Source organism: Astatotilapia calliptera, chromosome 11 (assembly GCF_964374335.1).
Source record: "Astatotilapia calliptera chromosome 11, fAstCal68.1, whole genome shotgun sequence".
NCBI classification, from domain to species: Eukaryota; Metazoa; Chordata; class Actinopteri; order Cichliformes; family Cichlidae; genus Astatotilapia; species Astatotilapia calliptera.
The window spans coordinates 19411548-19432725 of record NC_137432.1 but is presented as its reverse complement, the minus strand read 5'-3'; the positions used below and the strand labels follow the sequence as shown (position 1 = coordinate 19432725).

The 21178-nt window shown below is 42.5% G+C and overlaps 1 protein-coding gene across 1 annotated transcript in view; it reads left to right on the top strand.

Moving 5' to 3' along the window:
- The first annotated feature begins 8432 nt into the window (after positions 1 to 8432).
- Positions 8433 to 21178, top strand: part of kirrel3l (kirre like nephrin family adhesion molecule 3, like) — a 47300-nt gene continuing 34554 nt past the window's right edge. Inside the window, exon 1 of the mRNA XM_080307915.1 lies at positions 8433 to 8450. The gene's annotated coding sequence lies outside the window, so the exon portion shown is untranslated. The remainder of the gene's footprint in view (positions 8451 to 21178) is intronic.

The following is a 21178-nucleotide window of genomic DNA, read 5'->3' as shown; positions in this document are numbered from 1 at the left end:
TGAGACGAGGTTTGATTTGAGAGTGTTGTCTCGCATCAGAGCCATTTGTAACTTTGTTGTATAAATGGTAAATGCAGTGTATAGTATTGCCATCCTATGGAAAACAAACTGAGGAATGATATATCATCAGCAATCAACGCCTTTTCTTACACTGAGCTCCTGATTTATGGTGTATAGCATGCTGAACATGATTGACATAATGCTTATTTTTACGTTGTATAAACTAATTAAATTAGCAGTGTTTTATAACCTCAGGTTTAAAGCTTCATACTGTAAGGTCTAACAAACACACACACACCTTTATGAGCCCCAAACATCTCTGTGCCCCCACTCATTCAGGACCATAAAAACATATTTATGAGAGCATCAGGCCATTGAGCCACAGCAATGTTTGCCATTTTCTCTGCGCTCTATGATTCCATCCAAGCGTCAAGATTGATTCTTAGAGCTCCTACTGTGTCACCCTCCATAAGGAATATGTATAATTCAACAGCCTGTTTTTTTCCCCTTCTGTTTTTTTTTTCTTTTTTTATAAACATACACTCATACTATTACCAATCCTCAGCGACGAAGCCATCCAAGGAAAAAAGAGGATTGTCTGCTTGGGGGACAGAGCGGAGGGGTGGCGGAGGAGTTGCTGGTGGATTGGTGCTGCTTTTTATTCCCCTCAATGCCCAGAGATGCTGCTAACACAAGTCCCATGTTGTTCTTCGTGCAGAGACACTAACAGACTGTCACATGGTAGGACACTGCCAGCTGAACACTCACCAACACCAATCCTGCCTGGCAATTGTCAGCCTGTCTTTCTAATGGCCACAGTGGGCCAGGTGCTCGCAGACGAGGCAAGGCAGTCAAACACACGCAGCAGCCCGAGCTTTGTACCTGAGCCTAGAAGGGAAGTTACTGTTGTGTCTATGTGGCTCAGTGTGGAGGCACTGGTGTGTACTCTACTCTTTAGGGGAAACAACTAAGTGTGTACAGTACAAGTCGTGTTTCTTTGTCTCTTTTGTGTGTGCATGTGTGCATGCATGGATGTGCAAGGGCTCTGTGTGTGTGTTTGTGTGTGTGTTTGCATGACTTTGTGGACTCCAGTATGTGTGCATTTCTGTCAAGCATTTTTTCGCGGCGACGGAGGGCTCGCTGGGCTAGGCAGGACTACAGTCATTACATCCACACTCTCGCACAAGCAGATGGCAAAACAGATGATCCTCGCTCATCTCACTCATGACCATCCATATTTATTTCATGGTTGCTGGCCCACAGACTCCCCATGCCTATCACTTCTCCATGAGTGCCTTGGCAGGGAGAGGGTTGCCGACGCACACAAGTGTTTGGATAACAAAATAGGCATGAAAAAGTAAGCGAGTGAGAGCGAACGCAAGAAAAAGCTGTGAAAACCAGGAAGGAAAACAATGGTACTTGCCAGGGGTTGCCCATCAAAGCCGTTAAATAACTTCACATTGATCAAAGATAGCAGCAAATCCATGTGTTGTTGTGAGCTACTGTTCATGACTAAGACTCTGGTCGATGCTCGTTGACGTGATTTATACCGCTTCTTGGAGTGCCAATAAATGAAAGGTCTGATTGGCTCAGTGTAGAACTGGACAGAATAGCTCTTCACTCACAGCCTTTGATCTTCTGCTACTTACTGGGGAAATGGGGAACCTTGCCTAAGATGAACTCTCAGAAAGCTACATACATTACCATCCTATCCCCTGGAGCTAGGCCAGAGCTAAAAAGCCCAAATTGGTCCGCACCAACGTTGTTTAATGGAACCTAGTCTGATGAGAGGCCATTTTTAAATCCACTTGACCAGCTCAATACGAGCTCTGTGACATCAATGCAGTATAGCTTTTGCTGAGACAGTAAAGTTGGGCCTTTTACCAGGTATCCTAATTATCTCCATTCTCTCCTCTCTGTTTTATCTATAGACGCGAGTATTAATGGGTGGATTTATTCCTGCGTAATCGTCACATCTTACCTTAGCCTCCTCCTCACCCCTTTTCTTTCCCTCTCCTTGCTCATTTATTGTTGATGTCTCAGCGCATACTTCATGGCCTTACCAGATCTGGCAGCAGTCCTGGACGATAGTTGAAATGTAGGTTAATCATAGGAAGTGACACAGAGGTGTCCCCCAGGGCCAGTGGCTGAGTGAGCAACTCAATTAAGAGTAAACAGCCTCAGACAGGGCCACCCATGTAGGCTGGATCTCTGTGAGCTTAAGGGGAAAGGGAAGGGAGATCTCAGCGAAAGTCTTTTGCCTTCTCTTTGCTCTCCCTGGGCAGGCCATGGATTCTGCGCTGGCACTGGGAAGGCAGAGCCAAGGGGCACTGTGGCCGTGTGCTCCAGTTGCTCCGTCGCAGATTATTCACCATAACTGCGGGGGGGCTTCGAGCGGGACATGTGACACACACAGATGAGTGGAGAGCAGCTTTGTTCCATTATCAGTCAGGCATGGGATTCTGAGAATGACGGCTGTAAAGAAGGAAAGGGCAGCAAGAGTGGGAATCATAAACATCATCCAAACCACTGTTTTCCATTTTCCCTCCCCTCCCTTATCCTTGAGCCAGACTCAGAGATGGGGCCATGGTGGGGATAGTGATAAGGACAGATTGTGGCCATACTGTTAGCAGGGGTATAGAAAGAGCCAAGAGGCTCAGAATAGATACCTAGGTCTATCAAGGCTAAGGAAGGGCCCTTGAGTCTAAGTGCTGTCATTTCCAATAGCAACAAGCAGATAAAACAGCTGGTGCCCATGGAAAAGTTCTGCTGCTGATTTGTTTAACCTCAGGACAGGAGGCAGGTGAAATACCAAAAAGTTGTGTTGCCAGAGTAACCAGAAATATGTAAAATTTTCATCACTAAAGATGGATTTTTTTTATGCTTTGGTGTAATAATGTAGCAAATTTGAGCTTGTGTTAGAAAAAAAAATCACGTGTCTCATGAAGCTTTATAAAATCCTGCTCGTGGTTGTATTATTTAAAGTATAAGAATCAAGGAGTTGATTGAGCAGGTAAAGTCCAAGTTACAGGTAAAGTTAGCGACAGTCGTAATTAGTTTAGTTGGAGATGCTGGGCATGAGTTTTCTCATCATGACACATAGTATGCAGTGTTTCCAGCGGAGAGAATGAAGTCTGACTGCATTGCACAGGAGGCACGTGAACAAAGAGTGCAGGGTGCCCGGGATGAAGGAGCAGCAGGGGGTTTCTCCAGTAGAGGAGGTGCTGTGTTCGCCTGGGCTGATTGTGAAAGCCAGACCTGGAAAGTGCTTTGGCATGTATATTATAGTTTTTGCAGCCTCTTCATTGCATCCTTTTTCATCATCTGTGTGAGAATAATATTATATTCTCCAATGCAACACCCTCTGGAGCACAATCAGGCCTCTCACACCTATTACAGTAATAAACACACACAGAAGATCTCCAAATGAGCAAGAACTGTGAAGTAAGCTGGGTCCTGTTAGTCTTGGTTTGGGTCCTTTTATGTGCCTCTTGTAAGATATTTGTTTGGGTTCTTTCCTACATACCAAGAGCTTCGGTTATATGAGCTTAGGTTATTGCCCATGCTCCGCCCAGCCGCTAAGTTTCTGAAAGCTTTTGCTTAATCTTGCTGACAAGCAGATGAAACCAGCAAACAAACAGACAAATCATCACGTACATCCAGCTCACCTCGGAGGATGAAAAATAGTGTGACTCTCTGAAGCAATTTCTAATGGTATTTCAGGCATTCTTTGGACTGTCATCCACGTTAAAAATATGAGGAGCAAAAATCCTGGCTTTTGTTTTCCTTCGCATTAATTTCACTGTTGTTACAAAGGATTTTGAAGTCAATAACAATAACAAATCTGTGATACAATGAAAAGGAAATAAGTAAACAAACAATGATAGCAGGTTCCACTGTGGGCTCTTTCAAATAAAATGACTAAATATTGCCTGAGCCGGGCCTTTTATCAGCTCAGTTGTACCTGTCTCAGGCTGAGGCCCACCCAGCCACCTTAAACTTTGGAGTATTACTGAGTGTTTATAATTACAGACACACACAAATAAATTAAATTAATGTCAAATTGCAGTGGAATAAGTTTCCTGTGCTAGTCCCTGTAACCGGGACATTGAACCAAATCAGGACCAAGGGCAAAATCTTTAAAAACAGTAAGAGCGAAGGTGCGGATGACTTCATTACCACCATCAATCACCCACGCTCACAGTGACTGTCAGATGTCACCTATTCTCATCTCATTCTTGTCATCTCCTCCCTGCTTGTCGGCTGACTAGCAAATAAGATAACTGGGAGGAGAAAAAAAGTAATGTGCCATCTAACGTCACCTTTGAGTTCTGTGGGACGTGTTTTTGTGGCAGTTGTAGAGGGCAGGTTGTGGCGCCCTGACCCATAGTCTCTCCAAAAGGATAATGAGCCCCATGGCTGCCCAAATGAATGGCGTGGGTGGCCAAGGTTCAGCCTGTTTCCCTATAATGAGCTTCCGTCCTTTCAACAATAAGCCACAAGCCTTTTTTTTCCTGCGCTTTTTAATTCCTTCCATAAGAAATATAGACAAAAAGCAGAGTTCAAATATGTAAATAGCCTTGAGCATGATCATGCACACCATTGCGTGGAAAAGTGAGAGTAAACAATAAGAAATGCAACACCAGCTGACATTTTGAGGTCAGCGTCATTCCTCTCTTCATCTCTGGCTCCTCGGCATTCCTGATTAGTTGTAGTGGCTTTGAGGGGGTACAGTCTCACTGCTTGTCCGTGGAGCTAATTAAGAGCGACGCACAAAGCAACAAACAAAACAACATATCAGCTACATTAAATCTCTTCTGAAGGCGCTGAGCAGTACAAACATGCCACTCGCTCAACCTCCCACCCCCCACTCTCAGGTCGTGGTGTGCTTGGCGCTGAGGAGACAGAGAAAGTAGACAGTGCAATGATTTTGGCCATCAAACACATGTCATCTTCCCCGAGTGGGCAGGGAACAGAGGTGGCCGAGGGAGACAGTTTGTCAGCACACTATTGTGTGATGGGTGAATAAACGTAGTGTGTTTGCGTGCACGTGTGCGCTTGTGTGTGTGGCGGGGGCTGAGGGGACCAGATAAGCAGTAGACAGGAGGGAGAGGACAGTCACTCACAGTGCAGGGACTTTTCAAGTGCAAGTCTGTCAAGCATGGATTCCTGTGACAGCCACACTGAACTCCTGGTGAGCTACTATTTCCCCTTCCATGGTCAAGATTACAATGATTGTCCTGACTGCAAAGGCCACCCATAAAGTCACCGAACACAGATGTTTGGCAGTCTGGCTCAAATATCTCTGTCTCTGATGGTATAACATAAATGTGACCTGAGATCAACACATAGAGCTGCGTGAAGCTCACCTGGCTGTCCTGTGGTAAATTATGCAAGCATGCATTTGTGAAGTAAGAAAGTAACAAATGCTGAATTGGTTAATAGTACAAAGACAGAGAGATATTTCACCTGGTGTATTCTATGTCAGTAAAAGCTACTTCTGTTACTCTACAAGTTTGCACTTCGAGATGCAGCCGCAAAGGGATTTGGGTCCTGCTTTAAATGAACAGCTGACCTTTCAACTTGCCAAGCAAATGTGCAAATCGCTACACTATAGAGCCTCACGCATTTTCCCCACGTGTCTTCCGTAAACGAACAACTAACAGATTTATTGGAAACGTAGACTTCACTTGAAAACGTTCACTTGTCTTATGTGAGAGAAAATCATTATCAACCACAGAGGAGAGGACATAAAAGTGCTGAAGGCAGTTCCATTTTTGGGACATGAAGACGCATGTAGAACAGTGATTTTCATACCCTCGTGAATTTAAAACACCTCCCGGTTTCACTTTATTGTTCATTAATTAGCAGCAGAAGCAGGTGTGAACTTTGTCCAGCGGAATGAATAGCGAGTGGCGATTGCTGCTCATGCAGAGGCATCGGTTTCCACCAAGCACTGCGGGGTCGAGGGAAGGTTTGGAACTTGGCCCTGCAGAGTCTCAAACAGCCCTATAATGACAGCTCTCAGCAAGAGTCTAATTTCATTGAGTCTTTGATGCGACCGCTAATGGCTGCTGACAGAAGCCCCTTTCAGACCTGTACTCGTTTCTGTTAATCCGATGGCATCTCAGTGTGTTGGCTCTCTGAGCACCACGGTGACTTTTTTTCTGCAAAAGTTGCGATGGTGCTCTTAGTAGGTCGGCCTCGGTAACTTTTGCATAAAACTTTCAACACGATGGAAGTCTAAACTGACTGCACGAGACTGGCATGGCACACGTCATCCGTTTAACTGTTAACACTTTACAATACAGCCCGCAACTAAGGGCATAATACAGATACTTAAAGGTACTAGAATAAGGGGGTAAAAAGTTGGGTTTTTATAGGAAACAAAGAAATAATTATAAGTAAATTTAAGAAATACCTAAGTACTTCTGTTTGGTTTGATTGGTTTGATTTGATTTATTGATTAGCATTCAAATATCTCAGTGAAGACAGAACAAAGATCTACCACAAAGCAAGAAAGCATGAGACAAGGCTAATCAAAAGGTATTGGCTGAAGCATTTGCTTATTACGCCAACCCTTTTAACAAAAGATCTTTTTGCATGCAGCTCCTGTACACAGGGCTCGAAGCAAATAATAAAACAAAGCAAAAACAAAACAAACAAACAAAAGAAAAAAAAAACTTTCCACCTGAGATAAGTAACTACATCAAAGCAAAAGAATCAAGAGGGGTTTTTTTTTTTTGCTCTTTTCATTCTTGATTTATATATTTTTCTAATACTTTTTAAACATATTTTTAAACAAGGAAAATGAACTACACCTTTTTAAATCACTGTCATAACTATTCCACAGGTTAACTCCTCTAACAGAAACACATCTCTGCTTTATATTTGTCCTCATCTTGTTTTTTTTTTTAAAGAAATCTGTTCCCCTTAAGTCATATTGACTCTCTCTGACTTTGAACAGCTTCTGAATACTGGGGCAAAGCAAGTTATTTTGTGCTTTATACATTATCTGTGCCATTTTATATTCAACTAAATCATAAAATTTCAGGGTATTCAGATTAATAAACAAAATGTTAGTTGGTTCTATATAGTTTGATTGATTTATAATTCTTATAGCTCTTTTTTGTAACTTGAAAATAGGAAGAGTGTTCGTTTTATATGCATTACCCCATATCTCCAGACAGTAAGTCATATATGGAAGCAACAGAGTACAATAGAGTGTGTATAATGATTTTTTGTTCAGGACATGCTTTGTTTTATAGAGAATAGCAATGGTTTTTGACATTTTTGTTTTCACATGGTTTATATGAGACTTCCAACTCAGCTTATCATCAATTATCACTCCAAGAAATTTATTTTCGTACACTCTTTCAATTTCAATTCCATTAACCCTTATTTTAGATACATTTTCTGTAAGTAGGTTGTGCATAATTTCTCGGTAATTTAACAGAAAAACAAAAAATATTTCCCAATCTTAGATTTTAAGTACATTGTACTTTTCAGGGCACAAGCAGGCTGGAGTTGCCTATCCATCTCCAAGGAGAAATGCACGATACTGTAAGTAATTTTAAGTATAGTGTAAGTAAACAACTGCAGTTGAATAACAGAAAATCAATCATGCACATTAACAGAGTGTACTACCTTGAAATATTTGTAGGAAAAATATAATCAAATTGCAATTTGAAATGATGTAATTGTATTTTTCCACATTGAAATAGAAGTTATATTTAATTCCAGGGGAATTAAGTCTTTAGTTGCAGGCCATATTATAAAGTGTTACTTTGACCATTTCCGTCTGATGTATTTTGTTAATACTGTATTTTTGCTGTTACTAATCTAGGAGACAGAGCTCTCCGTTTGAGCTGCTACAGAGTGCTACAAACAGAGTGACATATACAAACACCCACAGACACTGCCCTTAGTGGCAATGGCACAGCAAACTAAATTTTCAAAATTGTTGCAATGCATTGGAGCTGGTGCAGACATAAATGCAGCATTAAAGGGAAGCCTGGACTAACATTAATATAATTGACCTGTGTCTGAATCAGAGGAAAAGAAAAGCTCACACCTGGCTTATGTCTTAATCTTTTTACAAACACAGGATATGTGGCTTCTAGGGGTGCAACGATACTCGTATCGATATTGAACCGTTTGATACAGTGCTTTCGGTTCGGTACGCATATGTATGAACAATACAAAATACATTTTTAATTTATTTTATCAACTTTCCTTCTGACGATGCTGTCTGTGTTGAGCGCTCAGTGGATCTGCGCTCGACAGTGCAGCCTAGGCGGAGTAGTCGAACGCAGATTCACTGCGCAGGGTAAGCTAGCGAGACAGAAGTTAAGCTCTCCTTGCAACATGGCAAATTGAACCTCCCCCACCCTCATTCAGATCTGGCGTTTGGAATTATTTTGGTTTTCATGTGACGTATGACCCTGAAGGTAAGCGTGTCATGGACTAAAGTAAAACAGTATGTTGGATGTGCCACGCAATGCTCAATTACATGGGTGGGAGCTAGTGTGTTAGCACAGTTAGCTGTTAACATGTTGGCCGTCCAGCCCCATGCACGGGTGATCTGCGGTAGCTCGTTAACGGAGATTTGCGTGTTGTGGCCTTAACTCATTTCAACGAGATTTACGCTGACAGCACTAGTGGGAACACAACAAATATGACTGCACATTTACACCGACATCATCCTAGTGCAAAGACAAGTGGAAGCAGACAAAAACAACAAACATGCATGCTACAAACTTTACCCGAGTCATTTAGTTAGACAGCCGTTAGCACATGATTCTCCTTATGGGGACCTGATATGTTTAATATGCTGCTGAGAATATAGCCCAGAAGAAGCGTATAGTATAGCTTTTATTTTGGAAAGAGACATTTCTCTGTAATAAACTCTCTTTTCCAAAGATGAGTGATTCCTCAATCAGATACAGGGCTCACAAAATCGCCTGTCCAACATCCCGGGGCTAGCGATTTTTCCAGTTGGGCTACCAAAATCTATCTCTGCCCTGCCCGTTGGGCTATCATAGGAAGGAAAAATATATGTCAATGCTTTTGCATTCTTTCGGAAATGTAGCTGGGTAATTATGTCATTGGCATCGGTGAGCCACTGTCAATATGTGACATATTGAAATCGCATTTGAATTTGCGCTTGTTTTTTGCTTTCACTTTGCAATGTGCAACTGTGTATAGAGAGCGACAGCACTGATTGGTGAGTCATGATAATTTGCGCACCAATTCCTCTGACATCGTCTTATCAATCGTTAGCTTACTATGCAAATATGACAAGTGAAGTCTCCCGCAGCAAGCTTAAACATGTGAGAGGTTGATCACGCAGAGAATCACTGAGCGTTATGTGAGTGCGTGTGTAAAAGCAGCAGGTTATATATTGTAGAGGGTCAGGGCTGTTCGGGGTTCTGTTTGTACAGTTATGTTTTGTTTATGTTGCCATAGTGACGCCCTCTCGCTGCGACGGTGTGTCCTTCCGGGGTCAGAGGGCGCCCTGTGTGTTGTTGTTGCTGTGCTGTTGCCGCGCTTAGCAGTTAGCTAGCGGCAGTGTTCTTCTGCAGATGTCGGGGACGACTGACCCCTTAGGTGGGGGCTATGTAGCGGGTCAGGGCTGTTTGGGGTTCTGTTTGTACAGTTATGTTTTGTTTATGTTGCCATAGTGACGGGTGACGCCCTCTCGCTGCGACGGTGTGTCCTTCCGGTGTCAGAGGGCGCCCTGTGTGTTGTTGTTGTTGCTGTGCTGTTGCCACGCTTAGCAGTTAGCTAGCGGCAGTGTTCTTCTGCAGATGTCAATAAACGGCTGTGCTCCCTGGCTAGCTCACGGGACGCAAGACCAAACGACACCTCCGTCTCCTCCTTGTCTGAGCTCGCCACAATATTTTAGTTCTGCTGAGCCAAATAAGACAGGTCAGGGTGAAGAAGTGACAGCCAAAGAAAAGCTTACCACAAAACGGAAAAGTTATGACAAATCAGACTATAAGGCAAAAAGAAAGTGCAGCTTTATGGTTTCATGGACAAAAGAATTTCTGTGGCTGCAATATGACAAGCGAAATAACCAGGGCTGCTCATAAGTGGTCCGCAGGTGCGCATTCGCTGTCAAAATAAAAAACGCGCACAAGATAAGAAGTTGCAAGGCGTGTTTGCATACATAAGATTTTCAGGAGGAGGACAGACATTTGTTTAGAACTCTTAAAGATGTCGAAGAAGCAAGCTCCTTTAAGCAATTACTGTGATGTTCCTCCACCTCCAAAGAAATGTCAGAAGGAGTCCAAACCACAAAAGAAGCACGTATTCTCGGAAAAGTAGTTGCAGGAGGTGAGCTGGCTTCAAACAAATGATGAACGCACAGAGATGTGGTGCGGAATGTGCCGTGAAAATTTAATAAATGACAAATTAAAAAGGCATGAACATTTTTTTTGTATCGAAAAAATATCAAACCGTGACACCAAAGTATCGAACCGAACCGAACCGTGAATTTTGTGTATTGTTGCACCCCTAGTGGCTTCATAAGTCTGTTTAAATAATGCTGTTATTTTATTCATTCATTTCATAGGTTAGTTGTTATTTAATGTTCCTCTCATCTTCATTGAGTTGGTTTGGAAAAAGCAACGTTTGCGTTATGAGATTGACCCTGTCGAGCGCACAAATTATAATGCAGGCAAACTTGAGTGCGTTCCAGGAAAAATTCTTGTTGCTGTTTAGGGCGTTCTCCAAAACAAGCTGACTTTGGTGAGTTGCAACTGAATACTTACGCAGTCTTGAAAGTGATAAGCAACTATCACTACTTCATAAGATGACCAGATTTCTCATCTGGACTTAAATCCAGTCAGATGTAGTCATAATCACAGGCAGGAGTATTTCCTCATACTCGGCTCTTTCTTTATTAAGAATAAATGTAATCTGACTTCTGATAATTTACTGAGTTCCCGTTAACGTGAATGAAGAAACGGAGCTTATTTGTCAGTGATCCAACAAAGATGACTCAAGCTAACAAAAGTTTTTATGTCACCATGTACTGTCATTGTTTCTTTGCCTTCAAGGTATCCAAAAGATACAGGGCTGTCTGACTTTGTGCTAGACATCTATGTTGTTTAAAAGTTGTGGCATCTGACACATCATGCTGCACGTCAGCCACAGAAAGCACAATCCATCACGGCATGCCTGGATCCATAAAAATGCAAACAGCCACGTGTTTGCATATTCAGACAAATATGGTAGTGGAGTGTTGCACACACCCTAATTCTCAGAGCAGGATGTTTGCTTATATCTTGCCTAGCCTACTTGAGCTGTGACCTGGTCAGCCAAACATAATATTTGCCATGTGGCAGTCAAAACAGGTTTGACTCTTCATTCGGGCTGTTCCATGCACATTGAGTTAACAGGTTTCAGGTGTAGTGAGGGCATGTCAACTGAAGAATGCAGTAATCAGTCATATTTCACTCCAGGCACGCTTGGGCTAAACCACAACCTACCGTCATCTTCCCTCTCCTCTACATTTCCTCTTTGCTTTGTCTGTGTCTCTTGAGCACATAGTGCGGGAAACGCTTAATGAATCAGACAAGCTGTTCACATGGACAATAATGAGCAGGTTTTGGTTGAGGGGAACCACAATTTCTGCTTTCCACTAAAGTGCTTGAGTTAGTGTTACAACAATAATGAATGGTACCATGGGGATCTCTGTTTAATATACTCTTATTAATAAGGCAGTACTGCACCAGACTTGCATACTGTACATTGGCAAATACAATCGCTATCTTGCTAAGATTTCCAGGAATACAAAGCTAAATCACTGTTTAGGAATTCCTCCTGACAGCCTAAATTAGATTATTCAGTGTAAACAATGAAAAAGAATATATGTAGCAATAAGCCACTTTAGAAGGCTTTGATGTATTCATGGATAATTTGCCATATCCCCCACCCCCCTGCAGTGGCCCTCAGGACAACGTTTAACTGATATAAATCAGCTTTACTGCAACTGGTCAAATTTTCCTTATTCACATCACAGAGCTTTCAAGTGATCATCTATCAGCAAAACTAATCTATTTTCCTCTCAAAAGGGGCCCTTTTTCATTTCAATTCATGGATCCACTTAATTTGAGCACGACCTTTTTTTAATACAACACATATTATGTGGAACAGTTGTACCCTTGAGCAATGTACTTTACCTGCATTTCACTGGTTCAAAGCTGCGCTTTGCAAATGGGTTCCAGAATTTGTGAGTCACTTGGGATGAAAGCCTCTGCCAAGCCATGAAATAATAACACTAATATTTACATAAGGTCTCAATTGCTGCTAATTCTTTTATTCCCCATCACGTGTGACAATATGTGATTGACAATTCCTCACACTATTCTTTAGCTTTTGACAGACAGTAGAGTACAACCTTCGCCTGTAACCCCCTGCCACCCACCCACCATTGTAAAGTATAGTGTAATTAAGTCGCATTGGTAATTGGGGTGTGTCTTGACTAAGGCCTGGGTGGCAAGGGCATGATAAACTTCCTCTAAGGCCCTTATTTTCTAAAAACAGCTCTAATCATGGTGAGGATGTGGCCTTACGCACAGACTAACAGTGAAAGTACAGAGCACACAAGAGCTGAGGATGTGTTTAAGACAAGGATGAAAAATGCAATCAGGAAATACTGGAAGGAAGGCAACTGCAGAGAGCAAGTGGCCAGCTAATAATAGAGCTGATAACAGAGCAGTGTAACCCAAACAGTATGCAGACTAACTCCTCTAAATCTGGTCTTGCAGGAAAATGAGTTAATGATTTGCACGACTCTGGCAATCCCCATGAGCTGAAAATGCAGACGCAATGAAATATAACCAATATTTCATACATCTTAGGGGCCGACACCACCACTGCCACCACCCCCACCCCTGCTTTTAAATATGTAGCTTACAACAAGATTAGACGATTCGAATAACAGCTAATTCAGTTTTATATTGTAAAATGATCAAACACATTAAAGTTGTGTGATTTCAATGTGCGCAAATACATTTAGCATTTTGCTGTTTTCTAACCCCAGCAGTCTTCCAATGCAGCCTCCACTGAAAATCATCATTTGTTATTTCCTGCGCTAGGCGAGATCAGGGGACTAACAGGAAGGCTTTGTGGTAAATCAAACCTCCTTTTTTTTGTATCAAAACAACCTTTTCTTCATTCTCAAAAACAATCTGCTAGGCTGCTCTATCTCCCAAGCTGTCCCCAGTAACAGATGCTTATTCTTAGCCTATCGAGAAGAAACGAGGGGATCAGGTGAAAGAAACCAGTTCTCCCAGATGTGTCAAATCAAAACAAGGGCCGTGTTTGTAATGGCAGGGGTCTGGTTCTCTTCTTATGTAGTCTTTTCTGAGCGATCCAGTCTCTTATTCAATCAGGAAACAAGCAAATTTGATGTGCAGCTATATAGTTAACGTTGCAGTAGACAATCTCACGGAGATGTAGCTGAAATGTGTTTATTTACATGCCATATTTCATCAAGTTGATTTGCAAGTACTGACCTGTCTGTTGAAAACAGTGGGGGTGGTAGGCTCCTTTAGTCGGATGGAAAAGATCTATCGACCCTCAAGGCAGCTGAGGTGCACTGGTAGATCTTTAGCTCCCTTTCTTGGCCAGTCTTTAGGCCTGAACACAAGGGACCTTTGTGTTTCTCTCTCCTTTCGCTGGCAGCTGTGGGCTAAGCACTCATCCATAGATCTACACATTTGCAATTTTGAAGAAGTAGAAGCAACACCCATCATTTTCCCTCTCTTCTTCCTTTTTTTCTTACCCTTAATTCTAGAAATGTTGGAACGGTGAGCATAAATGGGGGGGAAGTTAATTACTTTACTGTGTTTTTACTTCTGACACACTGCTTCTCCTTTCCAAGAACAAGGAAAAAGACATAGAAGAATAGAAACAGTCAAGCAATGATGGACAGTGAGAGTTAATCAAATAATATGCTGAAATCCAATGGATTCACTTTACATTATATCTACAACGGATGTGAGTGGTTTTTACAATCCAGGGAAACTAAGATACATATTTTTGCTTACAGTGAGCAGAATTTGGTATTGATTTAGAGCATGTGGGCATTAACTTAAAGGCTTTTTAGGCTTAAGTGGAGGATGTATGGATGCCGTGGTATACTTTGTTTATATCTTCCCCCATATTTATACCGGACCGTGAAAGTACTTTGAACAAGTATGCCAAACCATTCCAGATGTTGTATTTGAAATCCTGTCATCTCTACTTAGTGTAAAAGTTCAGGGACTCCATTTAGAGTAAAAGCCCCCTTAAACAAGGCGGTTTTGCAGAGCATTTGGTGGGATCAGCAGTCTTTGATCCGCTCTTCCTCCTCCCTAGCTGTTGGCTCCCCTGACCTTTTTGCAAACCTGATGTGACGTTCATCTTTTTGGAGCGAAGACAATTTGACAAATAAGTGATGACCATCCACATTTTTAATTTAGGAGTATGATGAAAAATTAACCGTGGCCAACTCAAGACCTTGATTTTTAAACAGGTCCACCTGTCTTTCCTGCATTACCTTTTCCTCCCTCTTCACGAGACCTTCACCAGTCAGACATTTTGGGCCTGATCTGTATTGGACTTATGGAGAATTCCTCTGAGTAGACCGAGGATGAATCAGCCCTAACTGCAACGCACTTGATCTAAACAGAGTGACAAGCTGCAGTGTCATCTGTTATTAATTAATTCAATCAATGAAATCAAATAGAATGCTGTTTTAAATGGAAGATACACACTAAGGTGCATATCACATGGCTTCAGGAAGTATTGTTACTTAAAGCCCAGGCATGCTGCAATAAAATGAGTCACTACCTGGCTTAAGACATTTTGGATCCAGTCTGACTCAAGCACTGCATTGAGTTTCTCAGTGGCAACAGGACCTCTAGTGAGCTCTATTCTCTGCCATCAATCTATTTCGCCTTGTCTCAGCTCTTCCTTTGCACCCCGCTTTTGCTCATCTTTTCCTCCAGTATCATTACCCCCACCCCGTCCCCTCCCCCTGCCCCATAACTAATCCTTAAAATGCCTCTCACATAAAATGTGGGTCTGGCATAAGGCTGCTAGGAACGGGGTGAGAGAGAGGAGATTGGAGGAAGATTCTCAAGTTGTAACAACCTCAGTGGCAAAAAGGATGCTCCGCAGACCCTGTTTCCTTTCCTCATTTGGGACTTATTCCATTATATTCCTTTGTCATCCCCTACTCAGCATAATAACTCCTGAAAGGTAGATAACTATTAATAGAGTTCGCACGGCACTGCAGTCATATGGATTGCCCCGCAGCGCTGTGACTAAGTAGAACTGATGTCTCCTGTGACAAGCGCTCATGTTGCTGTCATCCAGGACGTGCAGGCACTCTGCATACATTACTGACTGCTGGCTTCCCCCTCTCTGTCCCCCCTTTTTGGATGGCACCACAGCTGTCCCAAAGTGAATCCCAAATGAGAGGATCTGTCAGGGTTTGTTTGCTGCAGGCCTTGATTTGATGCTATTACTCTGCAGATGGAGAGGCTGGCTCGGTCTGCGGGAGCCGAGAGCTGCTGGTGGACACCGCTTGCCTCGGGCTTGGCCTGGTGGCACCGAAGCACATTTTGAACAAACAGAGCTGAAACTGATATGGAGAGTAAAACAGTTTTTAAGTCCCCCTAAAATAACAACCTCCTCTGATTCTACAACACACCCTCGTGTTTGTGTTCCATAGGCCAAATGACTAAATCTTTCTCTTATCTTTCTCTCATATTCCCCCTTCAGCCAGATGTTCCTCATTCATTTTTCTCAGACGCAGCTGCATGTGTAAATAATCCATGATTTCTCCTGTTGGACGAGTGGACTGGGGCGTATTGTGTGTCTGGTTAAGTAAGCAGTCTCTTCTTTTTGTACCCAGTGTGTGTGCTTGTTTTTTGACTTTAAAGCAACATTCTTAGCTTTTCATGGGTTCTGAGAGCAACAGACAGTCTGTGTCAAGACGATGAGGTCAATCTCAAGCCCTGACAGACCTTAAGCTGAAAGTGCTTTGCTACCTGTTCAAGGCAGATTTCCCACTGCCAGACCAGCGGAGGCTTGCCATATCACCCGTTTTTGTATAAGGCCCCCGGAGAATGTTTTTCTTCTCTGTGGCTACCATCAACTGCAACAACTGAGAGAAAGACTGACAGCCGACCCGCCGAGGAGGTGTGCAGGCAAGTCGACCAGAACAATAACAAAACTGGAGTCAGAGGCAGAAAGGGGGAGAGGACAGACCCTAATAATGGCCAGGCCGTGGCTTGACATGCTATGAAAAGTGACAGTGGACGAGTCATCCATTATTTATAGCAGTGCAGAGCTTGGTTATTTTTTTTTTTTTCAGCAGCATGAGCAGCAAGGGATCATGGCACAAAACAAGCAGCCAGTCGTGGCCTATTGATGTGATTGTCAGCAGACAGCGAGGCAAGTCCAGTGATGAGGGAACTGTGACTGCAGCCGTGGCCTCGTATGGACGGTGTGTCCAGGACGGGATTCACCTTGACTAATGCCGACTCTGTTTCCATCCCTCACGTTGTCATAGATACGTGGAGTCAGTGTCAACAGTAGGCTGCTCAAAACAATCCGGCTGCTTATGTTAAACTTGACATTTTAATTGCATAACGCAATGTTAAGTGCAGCATTAGAACATAAATGTATATGTTAGATTTTTATTGAGCTAAGTGCATTAATGCTTTGACAGCTTACGATGTATTCACTCCTCCGACCTACTGCGCAGCAACTCATTGTGGAATGGTCTCCAAATCATCGTGGGCTGTTGATAGGGCCAACAATCAACTGACACATTTATCAGTGAATGGCAGAATTGCTGATGTCAGTGTGAGACCGGAGTGACTAAATCTATGTGTATGGATTAGCAGACGTGTTCAATAGTTCTGTCCGGGCGACTGAATCACTATCGTTGTCTCAGCTATTTATCGGAGCTGAGCGGAGAGGAGTGTGCCTGGACTTGGCTTACGGCAGTAGAAATGAGGAGAGATGCCACGGACACCATCAGGGCTTTTCTGGCACACAAGAACGCGCCATGACATCAGGAACAGATGTTGCACATGGTGAGGCCCATCAAGGGACAACAACTCTGCATCAGTCTATGAATATTTTAGACAGCTTACTGCTGTACTTATCAGCGAAAACACACTCATGCCGGGCAAGGACCCAGCCGGTCTGATCTTAAATTCGGGCGATGCTGCAACGACTTTAGTGAAGAAGTGGGGGAAAAATGCACGATAGGTTGACGAAGTGCTGGCTTGCGAAAAGAGGACGAAGAAATTGTGCAAGCACGCATGAGATGGAAACAAAGCCCTCTTCATCCCGGGTCAAACAATGGCGATTCTGTCAAAGCTTTGCTGCTTATTTATCTAGTGTAATATCAGACCGTAGATCTTTTCAATATATGTGTAGATACTGAGGTCAACATCCACATTCCTGTAATCCACACCCTTTTCTAAGCACAGCATGGGCCAGAAGCCTCAACCTCTCCTTGACCCCTGAGGAAAAGAATCCCTCAACCTTATCCCCGGAGAGACTTTCATTACAGACAAAAACAGAATCCATGGGTGGCCAGAGTCATATTCTGATATTAGGGCAGAGGACATGGATTTGATATGAGCCTGGAAATAGTCCTGTAGACTTCAGAGTGAGCCCCGGGTTACATGTTGAGCTTTAATGGACCTCCTCCTGCTCATCAATCACGCGGAAGGAAAATGCTTAATTGCAGATTTCAGACCGATGCAGTAGCCTGACATCATCCTAGCGGAATGGGAGAGAGGAGACAGGTTTTGAATTGCTTGTGAGCCGTGCAGATGGATACCACTTCCTAGTAAAGGTAAATGTCCTCATGAATTATGAGCTTGTAGCGGCATTTAGAGTTATGGTTGACACAGATCAGCTCAACATTCAATATCACAATTACAGTAAGAGCTGGTGTAATGTTTCTCATATGGATAGTAGCATAAACCTTAGACCAGGAACTGAATCACTGCAATATGGACATACACCACAGTATATAGAGCAAGATGTTAATCGCTCTGTATTTCATGACTCAGGTAGGGGAAAATGATTAGTTTGTGTTTGAACTTTTCATATTTTTATAGAAAACGTTTTTATAGCACCAGCGCAATATGTGTTTTCATTGAAAACCACGCAGAGTTTTTCCAGAAGAACAGAAGATTTTGAACACAACTCGCATTCCTCGGCTTTCAGCTCGAGCCGCTCAGAGTTCAGTTTTGATAGAGAAATGTCTTCTTTTCCTCTGGTAGCAATGATGAGGATGATTTTTATTCTCCTTAATATTCATTCGAGATAAACAAATGTTTTGTGTCAGTATGAATGCATTTTCCCCCCACTTGAGCGTTAGCCACTCTCCAGCCAGACAAAAGAGAACGCAAGGGATTGTAATTTTAAAGTGCAACTCCATTCGCCATGACTGACATCTCTCTCTCTCTTTTTTTTAATTGACCCCAGGTCAAATAGGGACTGGGATAATATTTTGTTAAATTATTCTCATTTCCCTGTGAATCACATTTCCATATATCTCCACTTCATGCCTTATTTATTACCTCCCTACAATTACCATGCAAACGATGTCTTAACTGTCACCCCTTTCTCCCTCTGAACAGTTTAGTAAATATCAAACCATATTTATTATTAATAAACCCACAGCTGAAAACCCCCTTTTTATTTATAAATTATTCACAGGCTCAAAAGCTCGGGGAGCAAGGGCGCCCTCCATTTGATGCCACGGAGGCCAATATAATTAAGACTATTGGCTCGAACTGATGCTGATGCAAGTATCATCTGTTTTGCCCTCATCTATCTGTCCATCTGTGCGAGCCATAGGAAATCATACATTTCAATCACAGCAGCATGCCTGGTGACAGACTTTGCACAATGGATGTCGATTTTATTATCACAGCACAACTGGTGGAGACACCCTGCTGTTTTACAGCTCACCCTAACCCTGCCTTCAGTCACTCCATGACGGTTTAACACATGCTCACTATGGCCCAGCAAACACACACTATGTGTTGTGTGTGTGTGTTATTGATGAATGATTTCCTTTGATTATCCTTCCTATACTCAACCTGATTTGCACACTGACACAAGTACAATAAGCAAGTGTGTGTGTGTGTGTGTGTGTGTGTGTGTGTGTGTGTGTGTGTGTGTGTGTGTGTGTGTGTGTGTGTGTGTGTGTGTGCTCATTTACCCATGTGCTCAGTCACTCTAACCTGGGTTGGCTTCCCAGCTGTGCAAGCTGTTTTTTCCATCAACATGTGTTTACTGGCAGGGGACCCTTATGTTTGCATTACAGGGAGGCAATAAACAGGAAGGCCAGCCCCAGGGTTTTAAAACTACTGTTTGGGGAGGGGGGCACCCTCATGAGGCGTGAGCCCTAATCACCGCGTGGTTCACTGTTTAATTAAATGCAATGCTAAATGTCAAAAAGAGAGATTCTTATTTTTGCTGTTGATGCTTTTTTATTTCATTATTTATTTTATTTGTTTATTTATTTAGGAACACATCAACACATGCTGAAGTCCTCTGTGTCCAAGTCTGCACACTTTGATGAATTTTTCACAGTGTTATGGTGCTTCAACCACCTGGATGTGCTAACAGGGCACATGTATTTATGTGTGTGTGTGTGTGTGTGTGTGTGTGCACACTCACACATGTGTGTGTCTCTAAAGGGTGGATGTGTTAACATTAAATTCATTCTTTGCATGTGTGAAAGACTGATTAACCAGATGACTCCGAGGCCTATTATTTTGGTTAATCAATAGATCCTTGAATAACTAATGAACAACATCAAAGAACAAGCCTACAAACAGCCACAGGCAAGTGATAGACTGCAGTGTTTTCATCTCTTTATAGAAGCCTTAGCGTTTGTTGAAATATGATAATGATTCTGTTCTCTTCTGTTCTCTTTGGTGCCCACTACATGACGCTGAACAATAACTAACTGAAAAAACTTCCATGAACTTATGCTACCTGACTAACTAAAAATCCAGTTATCATTGTAACTGAAATAATAGTGACACATGGCTGGGGTAAAAGTCATCAGTTGTGTGGGAGAAAGTGAGTACATAAAAGACAAAAGGCTCATCAACTAAACTAGTTTACTCTTCTGAAACAGCAGCTGATGGTTTCCGCTATTATTTCATCTGTGTTGGGGGTTTATGTGTCAAGTGATCATTATACAGATTGTCCAAACATCTTTAACTGATTCTTCATACCCATTCTCATTAACTTCTAAATATGTTTCATAATGGAAGGCAGGGATTGATTTGGGTGCTAAATTTGGCCCTTGTCTGACCAAAATAGGAGAGTTGCTGTGTAACTTCACTGAGAGGAAGGAAGATTTTGTGCATATTTAAAATGAAGCCAGTCTTTGGATTTTCCTTCTCACATTGAAATGTTGTCTGTGGCATATAAAGCATTACCATAGCTAATGAATAAATGACGAAGATACAGTTATTGTTTGAAGAAGAATTACATAAATTTGAGTTTAAATTCATTTACTGTAATTAACCACATTTTTTGGAAAGTTGAGTTCACTTTCACCAGCCAGGGTCGATTACTGCTAGACCTGCTGAATTAAGAAAATCCATGAATAGATCCTGTCTGGCGAGGTGAAGTGGCCAAAAGATGTCAGAAAGCAACACATGATGGCCAGTGAATGATGGTGAGAGTCGTTATCCATAAATGGAGAAAACCTGGAATGGTGGTGAACCTTCCCAGGAGTGACCAACCTACACAAATTACTCAAAGAAGGCCACAACAGAATCTAGAACAACATTTACAGAACTGCAGGCCTCATCTGCCTCAGAGTTCATGATTCACCAATAAGAAAGAGACTGAGCAAAAATGGCATCCATGGGAGAGTCCAAGGAGAAAATCACTGCTGACCAAAAAGAGCATAAAGACTCATCTCGCATTTGCAAAACAACATCTTGATCATCCACAAGGCCTTTGGGGAAATATTGTGTGGACTGACGAGACAAAAACTGAACTTTTTGAAAGGTTTGAGTCCCGTTACATCTGGCATAAAATTAAGACAGCATTTCATAAATTTCATACCAACAGTCAAACATGGTGGTGGTAGTGTGATGGTCAGAGACTGCTGAACAAC